This window comes from Zosterops lateralis, assembly GCF_965231275.1.
Source record: "Zosterops lateralis genome assembly, chromosome: 27".
NCBI classification, from domain to species: domain Eukaryota; kingdom Metazoa; phylum Chordata; class Aves; order Passeriformes; family Zosteropidae; genus Zosterops; species Zosterops lateralis.
Genome location: NC_139787.1, coordinates 4,762,954 through 4,779,841, shown reverse-complemented (window position 1 = coordinate 4,779,841; position 16,888 = coordinate 4,762,954). Strand labels below are relative to the sequence as shown.

At 48.6% G+C, this 16,888-nt stretch overlaps 1 protein-coding gene and 1 long non-coding RNA gene across 2 annotated transcripts in view; one reads left to right on the top strand and one right to left on the bottom strand.

The window, feature by feature from the left end:
• Positions 1 to 16,888, bottom strand: part of LOC310919502 (low affinity immunoglobulin gamma Fc region receptor III-like) — a gene marked incomplete at both ends in the record, with an annotated part of 346,992 nt that overhangs the window by 248,581 nt on the left and 81,523 nt on the right. The gene's annotated exons all lie outside the window — the stretch shown is intronic.
• LOC310919541 lies at positions 6,218 to 9,330 on the top strand. Its single transcript, XR_014591834.1, has 3 exons — positions 6,218 to 6,336; positions 7,593 to 7,809; positions 8,726 to 9,330. It is a non-coding gene; the product is annotated as an uncharacterized lncRNA (long non-coding RNA).

Sequence of the window (16,888 nt, the reverse complement as noted above, 5' to 3'; positions counted from 1 at the left end):
CCTTGTCTGGCGACCCCCAGCCCTGCCTGCAGACCCCCATTACTGCCCAGACCCCCCATCCCTGCCTAGGATCCCTCATCCATTTCTGGGTCTCTCACTGGGTCCCCCAGCCCTACGTGGCTACCCCCATCTTTCCTGTAAACCTTTTCTATGTCCGCCCATCACTGCTTGAGTTCCCCTCCTCATCTCCTCATCCCTCAATGGGTTGCTTCCCCTGTCCCTGGGTCAACCCCACCCCTCCGTGATCTCCCCCAACGGTCCCAGGTCCCACCATCCCCTCCCGGGGCCCCAAAACTTCCCTGGAATTCCTTTCCAGGCCTTCCCCCAGCTCTGCAACCTCTCTTCCTCACTAGAGGCCCCCTGCCTCTCTCCACACCACCCCCCCGCCATGTCCCTCATTGTCCCCTGGTGTTGTCCACTCCCACAGAAATCCCGATCCCATGGGTGTCCGTGTGGGCACAGCCCCCCTGGGGACAGGTGGCACTGGGGGACCGCCTGGTGCTGAGCTGTGAGGTGGCCACAGGAACAGGTCCCCTGTCCTTCACCTGGCACCGGGAGGGTGCAGGGAGACCGCTGGGCACCAGCCCCCACCTGGAGCTGCGACACGTTGGGGACAATGACAGCGGCCACTATCACTGCCGGGTCAGCGATGGGGACAGTGTGGCCGAGAGTGTCCCCCTGAATGTCACTGTCCTGGGGGAGCAGGACGCTCGGGCAGGGTTTGACCCCACCCACAGCACCCCCATTCCACCTCACCAGATTCCAGCCCTGTCTCTGTCCCCACAGTGCCCGTGGCCAATGCCACCATCACCCCCGGTCCCCTGTCACACCAGGTGCGAGCAGGTGACCCCGTGACCCTGCGCTGCTCAGTGCAGGTGGGCTCAGCCCCTGTCACCTTCACCTGGCTGCACAATGGCAAACCGGTGGCCTGGGGTCCTGTCCTGGAGCTTGGGGACATCGAAGTGGGACATTCAGGCACCTACCAGTGCGTGGCCACCAACCAGCTGGGACAGGACGGGCACCGCGTGTTCCGGGCACTCAGCCCTGAGCTGGCCCTGGAGGTGACCCCTGGCTCACCCTGGGTCACAGGTGGGCTCACATGGGGTCACACGGGGGGTGCGGGACTCTCGGAGTTCCGGGTGACCCCGCCGTGTCCCCCTCTGTCCCCAGCAGTGGCTGTGAATGTCGGCAGGACCCTCCTGTTCCTGGTCCTGCTCCTGGCTGCCATCGGGGGCTGTCACTGCTGGCACCGCCGGGGTGGGTGACACTGGGGGGGATGGGGGTCCTGGAGTGAGGGGAAGCCCCCAGAGTTGGGGCAGACATGGGGCAGCACCCAGGGCCCCTGAGCTGGGGGAAACTGAGCCCACAGTGACCTCGACAGGGGATCCTCGGGGGGGCGGGATTTGAGGGGAATTTGGAGGGTCTTGGTTGGGCTCCACGTCCATCCCTGGGTAGCCTTTGAACAAGCATTGGGGTGGCACTGGGTGCTCCTGGAGGGTTTGGGGAGCTCTTGGAGGGCCGTTCAGGAATGTGGAGGGATCTTTCTGGGGTCCTGGGGGAGTCTGGGGTGTGTCCCTCCCTGCTGAGCTTAGAGTTCCAGGGGATCAGAGTGTTGGGGACAATGGGGACTTGGGAGCTCTGTGATGGTGCAGGAGTTTTGGGGGGTTCAGGGGTTCTTGGAGTGTCCAGGGAGAATCAGTGGCCCAGTGGGTTTCAGGGCTCCAATGGGGAATTGGGGATCCTGTGGGTGGTTGGAGATGCCGAGGCCCCGGAAGGTTCAAGGGTCCCGGGGTCCCCGCGGTCACCCCCTCCCCTTTTCCTTGCAGCTGCCAGGAAACCCCAGGACAGGTGAGTGGGGGGCTCTTGCCAGGACTCCCTTTTCCCCCTATTCAGACACCCCCTTATCCTCGCAGGACCCCCCCAGAGGAGGGGGCAGTGCTGGACCCCCACATCGTGAGCACCGAGCGGGCAGGGGGTGAGTACAGGGGGGGACAGGGACACGTCACCCACGGGTGTCACCCCCCACCCAGGTCCCCACAATTGGTGCCACTCTCAGGGCCCCCACAGGTGTCCTCTGGCCCTGCGCCACCTCAGGATACACAAGTGACCAACACAGAGCTGCCAAGACCTTATAAGGGACAGAGGGACCCCAGTGACACCTTTGAGAGTGTGCTGTGACACTGGCGGACACTGGCAGCACTGGGGGGCATCGATTCCCCTCAGGGGTTCCTTTTTGTTTTTCACAGCACCCCACGGGTCTCCTCAATCCCCCTCTCAGTGTCAGGAGGGCACACAACCCCTACTTCTCTTATTGAATCCAAAATGCTGCTTTTTGATTAAATTGGGAAAAATGTTTGGGTTTTCTTTCTTTTCTTGAGTTTTGTCTGTCCATCTCGTGAAAGAAGATGGTCTCAGTCAGGTTGTTGAGCAGATGGGTGTGGGATTTGCAGAATCTTCTTCTGGGGCTCTCTCAGTCCCTTCCTGACAGGGACAAAATGATCAATTGCTGCATTTCCAGACTGGTTCCCTCACAGCTGCCCCTGCAGGGGGGTTTCCAGCCAGCCCTGCTCTGAAAACCATCAAAGGCCCTCCCAGAGCCACTGCTTGGGCTCCCATTGGCTTTTGTGCTTCTTGCACAGGCCTGAGCAAACCACAGACAGGCCTTTTCCTGCCACAGAAATCTCACCTTTGCAGCAGCTCTGAAGCTGCCAGAATCAAAGCCAAGGGGGCAGGGGGACCCTCAGGTCGTGGCTGCCAGCTGGGGCTGGCCAGAGCAGGGCTGGCCAATGCCCATCCCTGTGCACTGGGGCTGGGCCATGGCTGGGCCCCACACTTGGATGGGCACTGGCTTCAAGGAGGAGGAGTTGGGGAGCTCCTTCCTGCCTGGGGCTCCATTCCCAAGCTGCTCTTGCTGGCTCAGATCCTGCAGGGGATCAGCAAGAATGGAGAAATCTGGAACTTTGCTAAATCCACCATCCCCCTGGACAGGACCCCCTTGGCCAGCATGTGTCTCCCCCTGGGACAGGATCCCCTAGGACTGAACCCTCCCTCCCCGTGTGACACTCAGCACAAATGGCCTCTTCCTTCTGTTATAAATGCAATCGCAGTATTGGAATAATATCAAAAAGCAATTTATTAGAAAAACGATCCAAATCACCAACAAAGAGAAAAACCACAATAAGGACGGACAGCGCAGCGCTGGGTGGACAGAGATCTGTGCCCCAAGGTACAGATTTCCCAAACCCATGAGGAGCAGAATGCAGCTTGGGGTTTTATAGGGTTTTTCGTATCCCGAGGCAAAACAGGTGTGGGGCACAGTCCAACAAATAGTCCAAATACAACGTTGAATGGATTTCCCAGATTCGTCAAGCTTTGTAAAGAGCGATACCGGAAGGTTCTTTTCACGTGCAGATCATGCTTGCCTGTCCCTGGTTGCATCAGTGGGTGGACTCTGAAGAGGAGTTGCCTCGGCTGGGTGTGTTGATGATCATTATCTCAGCTGGCCAATTTCTTTGTCCACCTTGATGGCCCTCGTCCTGCTCTTTGTCTGGGGCTGAAAAGTGGCAGCCTCACTCGGGAAGGATTTTAAACAGACCACACCTTTTTATATCTTTATACCAATACAATAAAACATACATTTCTATATTTCTCTTCACGAATTTTTACCAATATGTTACATTTACCAAACTTCTGCTGCAGGAGAGAGAAAGTGAAAGTCTTTTGGGGTCACAGCCATACACCCCCATCCCCCACAGCCTCCCAACTCTCCCTGCAGACCCCTCACCCCTGCTTCCCCCACCCTGGGGTTCCCCCAACCCATTCCCTGCTCAGGTGCTCCCCAGGGTCATCAAGGCACAGACTGGGAGATTGTGAAATTGAGGGGAAAAGGGAGGAAATGAAAGAGAAGAGAGGAAAAAGCCCCCACGGGATGGGGGAACACAGACCCAGAGCCCTTTGGAATCCACCTGGGTGACCCTCAGGCCACGACCACCTCAGAGGGCTGTGCTGGGCCCTGGGTCACCCCAAATTCTCAGGCACCCAGGGAAGGAGCTGTGACCCACGGGCCCACCCAGCCACTGCACATCCCTGGGACCCCCATTCCACAGGGACCTGAACCATGAGGCCCCCATTCCTTATGTTCTCCCTCCCTGGGACCCCCATTCCAGGACTGTCATTCCCCAGGATCTCCATGGCCCAGGAGCCCCATTCCAAAGGAGTCCTCTCCCATTTGTTCCATCTCCTACAACTCTCCTGAGGACATTGATTTTCCCAGGATCTCCCATTCCCACAGGACCCCCCATTCCCATGGTACCCCCTCCATTTCCCCTGCACCCCATCCCTGGCACACCCATCCCATGATTCCAAATCCCTGGAGCCCACATTCCCCTGGGACTCCCATCTCTGAGTCCCCCAAGCCCTGGGGACCCCATTCCCATGGCACCCCCATCCCCGGTGTTTGGTTTGGGTTTGTTCCTTTTTAACTCTAAAGAATTTTTTCCCCATAAGTTACTAAGGAGACAAAGTACTGGGTGCTTAAGGGTGCTCGACCAAAACTAAGAGGTGGCCAAAGCTCAGAGGGGTAAGATTACCCGAGTTTTGGGGCAGGTAAAGGACAGAGCTGGACGCAGCTTGGTCTCTCTGGCTTTTGGGATTCGAGGAGAGAGAACAGCCAGGCTGCTGCTTGCTGCAGGAGGAGTTCACTGTCTCTGGAGGGGTCCAGTCCTGGGAAATCTACCATCATCTGCTCTCCTGCCCTGGAATTCTGAGCTCCTCCACCTGCCCTGCTGGAGCTGGGACAGCCCTGCCCCGCCATCGCGGCTTCTTCAGCGCTGCTCCTCTTGCTACAGTGTGACCCTGCACCCCCCTGCCCTGCCGGGACATCCCGCCCCTGCCCTGCCAGGGACATCCTGCCCTCCCAGCCACCAGCCCGGGACTTTCCACTGTTCCAGCTTGGTGCTCTGAGGGTCCTGCAGGGGCACCGAGACCAAACTGCCCTGGGTTTTTGAGAGGCAAATCCCTCAATGTTCTTGGTACTGGTTTTGTTATTAATGCTGTAGTTGATGTTTTTTGCTTTGTTATACTGATTTATTAAAAAACTATGGACATTGATCTAATACCAATATCCAACTATGATGGACAAAGACTCTCTAACAGTTTAAAGTTAGAAAGTGTACGTTTATTACGACACCGGGCAGCGTGCAGGACAGCTCCCAGAAACACACGTGCAATTTACAGATCATCACAAGGTCTTTTATCTACAGGAGTATTGAATACACAAACTACAAATGCATATTAATGACTCTGGTACCTCCCATTCCCCGCTTCGTATGGTAATTAGCCCAAAAATCCATCAAGCATGCGTAGTTTGTTCTTTGAAATGGGTCGGTGGTCTTTTTTTATAGGGTGGGGTCCCAAAATGATGAAGTAAGATTGTCTTCCTCAGCTCTGACTTTTTAACCTTTAGTGTTCGTGACAGCTAAATCCTGTTTTTCCCAGGACTGTTTGATTTATGATTGCATTGTGTTCATGGGGTCTATTGATTATTCAGGATGCAGAAGCCTAGTTTGACAGCTCCCATGATTTATCAGTTCCTTATCAGTTCCTTCAGTCTGGCTTCTGTTAGCAAAAGGGAAGTCCTAGCTACATTATCTCAGCACTATCTATTTTGACTACAGTCGTTAATTCTTCTAAATCAATGCCTCATTTTCCCCACTTCTCCTTTTTAAAGTGAGTAAATTCTTTTACTCAAAAGTGTCTTCCTCATCAATCCAATTTGTACAGCTAGTGTCTCTGAAGACCAAGCCACACGCTTTTGATAATGAGGTTAAGGCTGCTATTCGTCGTAGCATCCCTCAGTTCCAAACAAGCATCACAACAGATAAACCTAAACTTATACTAACCAGAATGTAGTTAGCAAAATCGCACAGAAGATCACGTGATGTACGAGGAGAATAGGGTCCTCCTCCTTTCCAGGCTGCTGCCCTGTAACCTTGCTGTCTATCCCCTTTCTGAGAGTCACGTGGGCGCACCGAGGTTACTTAAGCAGGTGACCGTGGGAAATAAATCGCATTCCACAGTTCATCATATTGGTGTCACGCGTGGTTTGTCTGGCCAGTTTGTAAGTTCGCCGTGGCCTCCAATTTACCAGGTCGCCAGCCTCACACCAGAGGCAACAAGTGGTGCCGAAACCTGGGAACGCCCCCCCCGACACACGGGTGTGAGTGTGCTCCGGGCAACGGGTGACACGCTGATAACGGGAGGCGACCAGGGCGCTACGACCGACCCTGGTGGAGGAGGACGCTCCTCAGTACCGCTGGCATGAAGATGCTGAGCAAGGTAATTTCAGAAATTTATGTACAGTGGGGAATTATTATTCTGTATTCAGAATGCTGGGAACAGTGTACTAATGTGCTAGTGAGAGACGTTATAGTCTCGGCCATCAGCAAAAATCTTAAAAGCTGGGGAAAAGTGATGAAAGCGCTGCAGAAAGCGCTAGAGGAACAGGAGACGTGGGCTGCGGCTCAAAAATGCCTGAGGTTAACTCCCAAGCTGGGCATCGGAGCAGCCACACAGACTGTGTTTGAAAATGATCGGGCTGAGAAAGAACAGGGCCTTGAAACTGATAACCATTCACGGTCCGTGCTCGGGAGTCCTGGCATGGAGAGCGAGCGGGTGCTTGAAACTAACATGCGATCGTGATCCTCATCCCCGGTCCTAAAGTCCCTTTCTGCGGTCAGGTTTAACCCATCGGAGAACCCCCCGAGCCCAAGGGAAAGTGTTGTAAGTGCAGATTTAAGGCAAATAGATGTGAGGCCACCTCCATATGCACCACAACATGGCGTCGAGGCTGAAGAAGAAGGGCGGAGCTCCGTGAAATTTCGCGCCACAGACACGCGCGGTTGGGACCAAAAAGGGGGAGGTGCGGTCCTCGGAGGGGAGGAGAAGTCGGAGCCCAATCGGAGAACGGGTTCCCCAGCCATTCCTTTTAAGGCAGAAATGCCCCTGGAAAGGAGGCGGAGCAGAGGAGTGGCACACCTGCCCACCAGAAACCCAGAGGGCGGAGTCAGAGCAAAAAGCACAGGAGACAGGAAGTCTCTGATCAGTCCACTTCCTCTCACTCGGAGGAGGAGGAGGAGGTCGAGCAGGTGTCAAAGCCAGTCCGAGAGGGGTGGTGCAAAGGATGTGAATGCAGGGAACGAGGATGTGAATGCAGAGAACGAGGATGTGAATGCAGGGAACAGAGACATGAGTGCAAGGAACAGGCACGTGAATACAAGGAACAGGGACGTGAATACAAGGGACAGGCAAGTGAATACAAGGGACAGGGAATTGAATACAAGGGACAGTGTCACACCAGTGGGGAGTCTAGTGATGATTCAAATTCTAGTACAGACACAGAGGACACACCAGCAATTTTCTTTAAGCACACAGACTTGCCCATGAGGCATGCACATAGAAAAAAGACTAAGTCCATGCCCCTGACAGACTGGGGAAAGATACAAACAGCGCTTGCAGACCTGCCAGAGGCTGCAGCACGAATATTTCCAGTGAAAAGACTAGATAACAATTTGCCTTCGAGTGTCTTTCCACAGGTTGTCCACTACAGGTTGCCAGTCAAGCTTCCGGCTTTGTTCTTGTGTATCAGTTTTGCGCTGCCATCAGTTCACCTAGGCGCAGGTAATCATCCCTACCAGCCAAGCATCTGGACCTTTAGGAACTTTATCACCGGCGATGTGATAGGTCAGTCTGAAACCAACTCACCCGCGTGGACGGTGCGTCTGACAGACATCTTTACGAGAGACCGATCCGGTAAGGCAAGAGTTATTGAAGAAGGGACATACTGGTGTCCAAGCCACAACCCTGGAAAGAGTTATTGCACTAAATCAGGTTACTGGTTTTGTAGGTATTGGGGTTGTGAGACCATAGTAACAGGTAACCGGTGGAAACCTCCAAAGGAGGATGAGTTCCTAAAAGTAACAAGTTGGCCTCACGGCTGTATATCAAGAAGTACATACCAAGGTAAACACCCAGGAAATTGCTCTCACCTCACAGTCACAGTACTGCGACCCCAAAACCCAACATGGGCAATAGGCAGATTGTGGTCAGTGTACAGGCGTCAGGACGACTCAATACGCCTGGCCCCTGACCGTGGCACAGTTAAACAGATCATCAGAACTCATCCACCCTCACGATACATTGCAGTAGGGCCCAACGAGCTGATAACCTCACAAAAAGAGAAAACGCTCGTTGCAACAGCAGAGCCCGATTCAGTACCAGCCAGTCCCAGACCCGAAGTAGCCTCGCAGGGTCTGTTCGATCGAATGCTATACGCTGCGTTTGTGTCACTAAACTACTCACAACCTAACCTGACCAAGTCATGCTGGTATGACGCCAAACCACCCTTTTACGAAGGAATAGGTGTCAGCACAATGTTTGAATACGCTAAAGGAGCCAATCCCAAACAATGTAAGTGGGACACTTCCCGCAAGGGAATTACTCTGGGAATGATCTCAGGGTACGGACTGTGCATTGGCAGCAGATCCCTAGCCACTCAAAACAAACAGCACTGTAACACCTCGATCACCCTAGACCAACAACAGTCACGGGCCATTCCAGCACCAGAGAGTGTGTGGGCTTGTCATACCACAGATATCACCCCATGTGTCTCCATCAGGCAGTTTGATACAACTAACGATTTCTGTGTTCAAGTTGCTGTCATCCCTAGGATCCTGTACCACACAGATGACGAAGTAATGCTCCACTTCGAAGCACGCCATCGTGAAAAGAGAGAACTGGTAACAGCTGTCAGTTTGGCAGTACTTCTAACTCTAGGTGGAACAGGAGCAGCTACAGGCATCTCTTCGCTGGTCACACAGAAACAGAATTTGTTGCAGCTCCAGTGAGCAATTGATGAAGACCTCCTTGAGATTCACAAAAACATTTTAAAACTGGAAGAATCTCTGTTCTCCTTGTCGGAGATGGTGCTGCAGAACCGACGAGGTTTGGACCTGTTGCTGATGCAACAGGGAGGACTTTGCGCTGCATTGAACGAGGAATGCTGCACATATGTTAACCATTCAGGTCCGATCAGGCAATCCATGGCAGAACTTAAAGAAAGACTTATACGCCGTGGCCAAGAGTTCCAGCAGCGAAACTGGTTCGATTCCCTGTTCAGCCAACATCCTTGGATTGCCCCCGTTGTCTCCACCTTGATCAGACCAGTGGTTACCATATTGCTTGCCCTTGTGTTCGGCCCTTGTTTGCTTAACAAAATAACCCAATTTGTTAAAGCTCGCTTAAGCAGAATTGACATTATGCTTTTTAGAGCAAAGACAGCTAGCTTGAAAAGACAGCAACGTCAGCATTTATTGCCTACAAGTTTAACTTGCTCGCACATTCTACTAACAAGTTGTTTCAGTTCTTTGTTGTTGTTATGTTTATGCAGTTTGTATAAGTTGAAAGTTTTATTAGTCATAGAGAGGGGGGAAATGTAGTTAGCAAAATCGCACGGAAGATCACGTGATGTACGAGGAGAATAGGGTCCTCCTCCTTTCCAGGCTGCTGCCCTGTAACCTTGCTGTCTATCCCCTTTCTGAGAGTCACGTGGGCGCACCGAGGTTACTTAAGCAGGTGCCCATGGGAAATAAATCGCATTCCACCGTTCATCATATTGGTGTCACGCGTGGTTTGTCCGGCCAGTTTGTAAGTTCGCCGTGGCCTCCGATTTACCAGGTCGCCAGCCTCACACCAGAGGCAACACCAGAATAAGCAACACAACTATAGGGTGGACTAAGGCATGTAGTATACCAGTTGCTGTTGGAGACTACTCAAAAGGCACATCCCACCAGTGATGGGACAAATGTTCCTCAAGCCTCTTAAATACTCCTTTGATGGTTTCTGTGTCATGGTGAATTGTAATTAATGTCCTTCTTCCTTAATTTCCTTTAAGATTTCTTTCAATCTGGGATGTTCCTATGGGTACAGGCAGTTTCTTACAGGAGCCCGATAGGAAAAATCACATCCCTTAATTCTAACAAAATTGCAAACACACAAATTGAATTGGGTTACAACTTGGTTGTCTATTTCTATAATGCAGCATGCTGTCTTTGGGCAGACACAACCTTGCCCTGTATACACCAGTGAAGTTTTCTGTTTGTCTCAAAGTGACAGATCCTAACTGTCTTCTTGCAGTATAGGGCTCTAGATTAACAGTTTGCCATTTTCCTTCAATTTCTTGTGCTCACATTCGGTGTTCAGAAGGGTACAATACAGTTCTCTCATGATTTAATCTTTAGGGGACTATTGGCATGTATAGTTACAACAAAGGCTGTCACTGTACTAGTCACAGGGTTATAGGTGAAATACTCCCAATCCTGTTCCTAGCACCCCAGTGAGAGATCTCTAGATGGCACCTGGGGATCACAGCCTTTCTATTACAGGTATTTGAGTCATACTCTTTTATTGCACACCCCTCTATTTTGAGTCTAAATGGAGGACATTTCCTTCCCATAACCCTTAGCATCTTATTTAAAGCCTTACGAGAGTAAGCATCATAAGCTTTTCTTTGGCACCTGTTTATCTCAATCACATTGTACCTACGCAGTATTGCATTGACCCTTGTTATGGTTAAGCTTATTACAGCAATAATTACAACTTTCCACATAGTGTCTATAAAAACTATTAGTCCATCTATTTGTGGTTCCGAGTGAGTTTCAGTTTTAGTTCATCGTCGCCTGGTGTGATCTTCCAGATTCCTTCTGGAGCTTTCTTCACTTGGGAGTGATGGATCCAGGCCTTCTGTTCTTTGATCTTGATTGTAGTGAAAGTAGTAAGAAGCATCTGGAATGCTCCTTCTCACTGTGGTTCCAAGAACTTTTCTGCAAAAGACTTAATTTCTAGGTTGTCTAATTTTTTGTCTTGAGCTCCAGCGACATATTTCTTAAATTGTCTATTTAGGGCCACCATATACTTGTGGCCCTCTATCTGGGGATATGGTGGCTGGAACTCTACCCCCGGTATTATTTTTGCAACCATGCTTTGGTTACTTCTCGGGCTTTAGCCGTTCTAGTAGGCAAGGCTTCTGGCCATCCTGAAAAGGTATCAGTTAACACCAATAGGTAACAATATCCTCCCTTCCTGGGCAGCTCTGTAAAATCAATTTGTTATTGTTGCCCAGGTCCACAGCCTTTCCCAATTTGTCCCATTTTAGGCTTTGGTGTATTTTTGGAATTAGTTTGGAGGCAAAGACTACACTGACGGGTTACCTGTATCACTGTACCTTGTAACTTTCTGGCCACAATTCTTTCCTTCAAATAACTATACAAGATGTCTATTCCCCAGTGTGTTTTCCCATGTTCTCTTTGCACTAATGGCCATAACAAATAGGATGGAACTACAAGCTTCTCTTTCTCTGTCATGGCCCACCCTTCCTGACTGTAATTTGCTTTTTCTGCTTTAATAAGTTTCTTACCCTTTATATTATATACTGGCTTACCTTTAATTGAAATTTTTTTCATCTGGGATAAGTGCTGCCTCAATTGTCTCATCGGGTACCTCACCTTTAGCTGAGTCTTTTGCCTCTCTGTCCGCCAGCATATTCTTCCAATTAGAGCTCACTTTTTGATGCGATCTGTGCCATCCTCTCAAGTAGCTGCACAGCATCTAGCAGCTTTAGGATTTTTTCCAAATGGCTCCGTGTGCAAGGACTACCTCAAAGGCATCCAGCCTTCTGTGCAGAGGTGTTGGTGGGCAATGGTCCGGACTCTATTACCTCTCTGCTGATGGTAACTGCATACCCAGCATGCCTCTTTCCACTGACAACGTAGCTGCTTCTGTCAGTAAACCAGGTCTCCTTCAGATCCAGGTGACTGGAGTAGGTGGTTTCGATGGTCTCCAGGCGGTCGTGGATCACTGGTTCTCCTATACTCCCGCTGAGGAAGGAAGCTGGGTTCACAATGTTAGTTACCACAATCTTAACATCGTCTTGTTCTACCAGTATAGCTTGGTACATTAGGAATCTCTGTGGGGAGATCTAATGTCCTCCTTTTCTTCAAGGACTGCAGACATTGTATGAGACACTAGCACAGGCATCTTCTGGCGTAGAGTGAATTCTGAGGCACTCTGGCCATCCTTTAGGAGCTGTGTACTCACGTCTGGAAGTCCCAGGGCTGGAGCTGACATGACGGCCTTCTTTAGCTGGTCAAAGGCCTGAATAGCTTTCTTAACCCAGGTAAATGACTGTTTGCCTCATCAGCTGGGCTTTCTTCTGGGATCTGCAAGCCCAAAAAGTTTAGGAGGCTTACCGTCCGGTTCACTCATGTTCCCTGGATCTGGGTAGCTATTAGGAGGTCTTCTGCATACTGGAGCAACTGTTTGCAAGCTGCTCCCCAAATATCTTCCATCCAGTTTGAGGTTCTCCTGTGCAAGGACCACCTCAAAGGACTCAAATGAAAAGATTTTCTGGCTGGCTTTATGGAGAGGGAGGCAAAAGAAAGCATCTGCACATCTAAAACAGTAAATGAGTTAACAAGATATAAGGGTTAGCAACTACTGAATACAGGCCTTCAGTTATTTTGTTAACAGCTAAGTTTTGTACCAGCCTGTATGACTTGTCAGGCTTCTTTACTGGCACGATAGGAGTGTTGAAATTAAACTGACACTCCTTCAGTAGTTTTATCTTTAAAAAGTTTTCTTTGGCCTGTCGGCATGTCAGGAGCCTACACTCCAGGAAACACCTAATCTATTTTTTTTATTATTATTAACAGTTTTACATATTGTTGATTCTTTACCTCCAAAATAATTTTTCTATTTTTAAATATTACTTATGCCTCCAGCTGCTCTAGCAGATTTCTGCCCAAAGTGCAGATGGAGCATTAGGCATATATAAAAATCGATGGATTCTCTATTGTTTCCCCAATTTAAACTTCAATGGTTTGTAAATGTAAGCCTTTTTTAGGTTGGCCAGCCACTTCTTTTACTATTACATAGTTACTGGTTACAGGTGTTAGGGTTTTATTGCCCCGGTGTCTATCAAGAATTTTATTTCTTTTTCTCTGTTATGGCATCAAGCAGCAATTGGCATCGGGTAAATGCTGCTTGATTATAAACTTCATTTTCTTAGCAACCCCTATTGGATCACTTCGATAGCCTTTAGCACCCTTTTCCCAAATCTCTAAATCAATTGAGGAAAAGGGGACCTTAATCAGTTTTGTCTCTCCATCAGAGGTCATTGCTTGTCGAAGCACCAGCTGTTGAAGAAAGAATTTTTTTTAAAAGGAAAAATTCTTTTTACTTAAAAGAAAAACCCCATACAATTGCCTAGACACTTAATCCAAATTACTGGTTATTAATTTTTAGGGTTTCTGAAATTCCGTCTCTGGGCAGGGGAACTCTTTGAACCAGCTTTTCAATTCTTGTTCCTTCTATTCCTGGGCATATAGTTTAACCAGAAGAAGGGAAAGAACAGCTTGTTAATCTTAACACAAAAAGTTAGCAATATGTATTCTTTAAAACAAGGCTTGAAGCACCAGCTGTTGAAGAAAGAATTTGTGTTTACATAAAAAAGGAAAAATTCTTTTTATTTAAAAGAAAAAAACCACACGATTACCCAGACACTTAATTCAAATTACTGGTTATTAATTTTTAGGGTTTCTGAAATTCCATCCCTGGGCAGGGGAACTCTTTGAACCAGCTTTTCAATTCTTGTGGTTCTTATTCTTAGGCATATAAGTTTACCAGAAAAAGGGAAAGAACATCTTGTTAATCTTAAAACAAAAAGTTAACAATTGAAGAAAAATTGCAATCAACTTCTTATACACTGTCCCCCTTCACCAAAACTTGTTTATGTGATAGCAATTTTTTTAGGCTCACGAAACAATGGGTTCTGACGACTTTAAACTCACGTAGGTAAAGATTTTAACACAGCGTCTCCGATCAAAAACACTCCACAAATTTTCTGCACTGAGGAAAAAGCGGGGGGTTTCTCGATCAGGCAGTTTTGGCTCTTTTTACAATTAAAACTGCATTCTACAAACAACAGTTAAAACAAACACATCAGGCTTTTTCAGAATTTCAAAGACTCAGCCTGAGGCAATAAATCCCGGCTCCCTGCTGGTTACCGGGACAACCCAGATTCCTGCCTGATCACTGTGATATCTCAGGAGAATGCTTGCAAAAAGCACAAAAAAACCACCCAAAACTTTTTTTTTACACTTGCTTGTTTTTCTAATAAACAATAAACAGTTTATCCACCCACAGATGTTTTTCTATTGAACAACACACTGATTAAAATAACACTATCAGTTATGCGGTCAGAAATTACAGCGCTCTCCGTGACACCCTCCAGTCACGGCCCAAGCACATCCCCCCTGAATTCCTCTGCTTTTCAGCAGAGATATCCTTCCGAGGATCGGCGGGGGTTTTAAAATCTCTTACAACTTTAAATTTGTAACACTTACAAGGGTTAGTAACACGCTTTAAAAACAAAAACACTTACAACACAAACTTGCACAATTCACACACACACGGTACACAAATTATTCTTTTTGTAAGCACGCAATCACAAAGAAAACCCAAACAGACACGAATACACACACATCCAGCATTCGCGACCGCAACTCAGAACGGGACTCTGTTCACCTCAAAAATTCAGGCTAGCCTCTCAGATTATGAATTACCAAAGTGCACCTTTAAACTACAAGCCAAATTGGAGCCACTTTGCTCCTATAACCAATACAGCAGCTCTATGCTGCCGCTGCTTTCCCCCTGGAATGCAGCCAACAGTGACCAGCGTTACCTGGACACAACAACCATACAACACTCCTTGGAGATTCCAAAACCCAGTCAGGCCTCTGCTTTGCATAAGACGTCTCTTATGACTTATAAGCCGCCTCTATTCTAAGGTACCTGCATTCAATACATTTTTCTTTAAACATACCTTTTGTCTGTAGTTCCAGGAGGTTCAGGTCTTTCCCCGGGTGGACAGTAAGGTCTGAGGAGCCCTCACCCCGAAAACTTCCAGGTGGGCGCCCTGAGGGGTCCTAGACCCCACCGGCCCCACGGCCAGAAAGAGCAGTTCTCCTGCCTGGCTCGCCAAAATGATTTATTAAAAAAACTATGGACATTGATCTAATACCAATATCCAACTATGACGGACAAAGACTCTCTAACAGTTTAAAGTTAGAAAGTGTATGTTTATTACTATGCCGGGCAGCGTGAGGGATAGCTCCCAGAAACACACGTGCAATTTACAGATCATCACAGGGTCTTTTATCTACAGGAGTATTGAATACACAAACTACAAATGCATATTTATAGCTCTGATACCTCCCATTCCCCCGCTTCGTATGGTAATTAGCCCAAACAGCCATCAAGCATGGGTAGTTTGTTCTTTGAAATGGGTCGGTGGTCTTTTTAATGGGGTGGGGTCCCAAAATGATGAAGTAAGATTGTCTTCCTCAGCTCTGACTTTTTAACCTTTAGTGTTCATGACAGCTAAATCCTGTTTTTCCCAGGACTGTTTGATTTATGATTGTATTGTGTTCATAGGGTCTATTGATTATTCAGGATGCAGAAGCTCTAGTTTGACAGTTCTCATGATTTATCAGTTCCTTATCAGTTCCTTCAGTCTGGCTTCTGTTAGCAAAAGGGAAGTCCTAGCTACATTATCCCAGCACTATCTATTTTGACTACAGTCTTCAATGCCTCAAGCTCTTCCCAGAGTGAGAACAGACCAAGTGATTGAGCACAGAGAAGACTTGGCATAACAGTCAGATGGAGAGAGTGAGAAAGGGATTAATTAGAGGAAGGATGAAGGAGTTGCCTGCTGTCTGGACTTTCTTGTTTGAGCTATGGAAATGAACTCTATAGGTAGACTGTCCATTAAATCATAGAAAAAATGTATTTGGAGAGATGATTTGTGGATTTTTGAGCAAAAGTGTTTGTGATGGACTGAGTAATATTGCATTAGAATCTGTGATTCTTGTGTTCCCATGAGATGCCTGAACAGAGAACAAAAAATGAGAAGCTCTTGCACCAGTGAAAGAAGTGAGAAAACATCTCTGTTCCTTGAGATGAAGAATCCTTTGCCTTTGAAGTTGCTTATCTTTAAAAAGTGCACCCTAGATGCCTGAGTTCCATTACCCATGAGCAGCTTGGGAAACTGCTAATGGGAGGAGACCACCTGGAAGCAGGTTTTTCAGTCAGGTGTTTCTGTTAGAGTTCTGACCCACAAGAGAACTGTTCTAGGCTGTCAGTGGGGGAAATTCCATAATAAACAAGAGACTCCCCTCCTAAAGAATTGATGAAAGACTATATTTAAATGGTGAAACTGTCTGAAAGTCCCAGCTTTTGTCTCTATGTTGTTTGTAGGAAAGTGAACACTTGTGGGGGGAGGAGAAGGGTTTTGTAAGTTTCATGGTTTTTTCTCTCTCTCTTTTTCCCTTACTGTCTGTTTACTTTTAAGTTAAACTTGTTTTGCCTTTTTCTCCCAAGATCCTATCTCCCACTTAATAAACAAAATTCAGCAAACATGAGACCTCTACATAAATAGTGCTGTAACTCAAATAAGCAAACCAAAACCACTACAAGGGCACATCCAGAGGGGTCCTGTCCTGGGGGGGATCCTGTCCCAGGGGGGGACACATGCTGGCCAAGGGGGTCCTGTCCTGGGGGATGGCAGCTCTGGGAGGGTTCCAGACTTCTCCATTCTTGCTGGTCCCCTGCAGGATCTGAGCCAGCAAGAGCAGCTTGGGAATGGAGCCCCAGGCAGGAAGGAGCTCCCCAACTCCTCCTCCTTGAAGCCAGTGCCCATCCAAGTGTGGGGCCCAGCCATGGCCCAGCCCCAATGCACAGGGATGGGCATTGGCCAGCCCTGCTCTGGCCAGCCCCA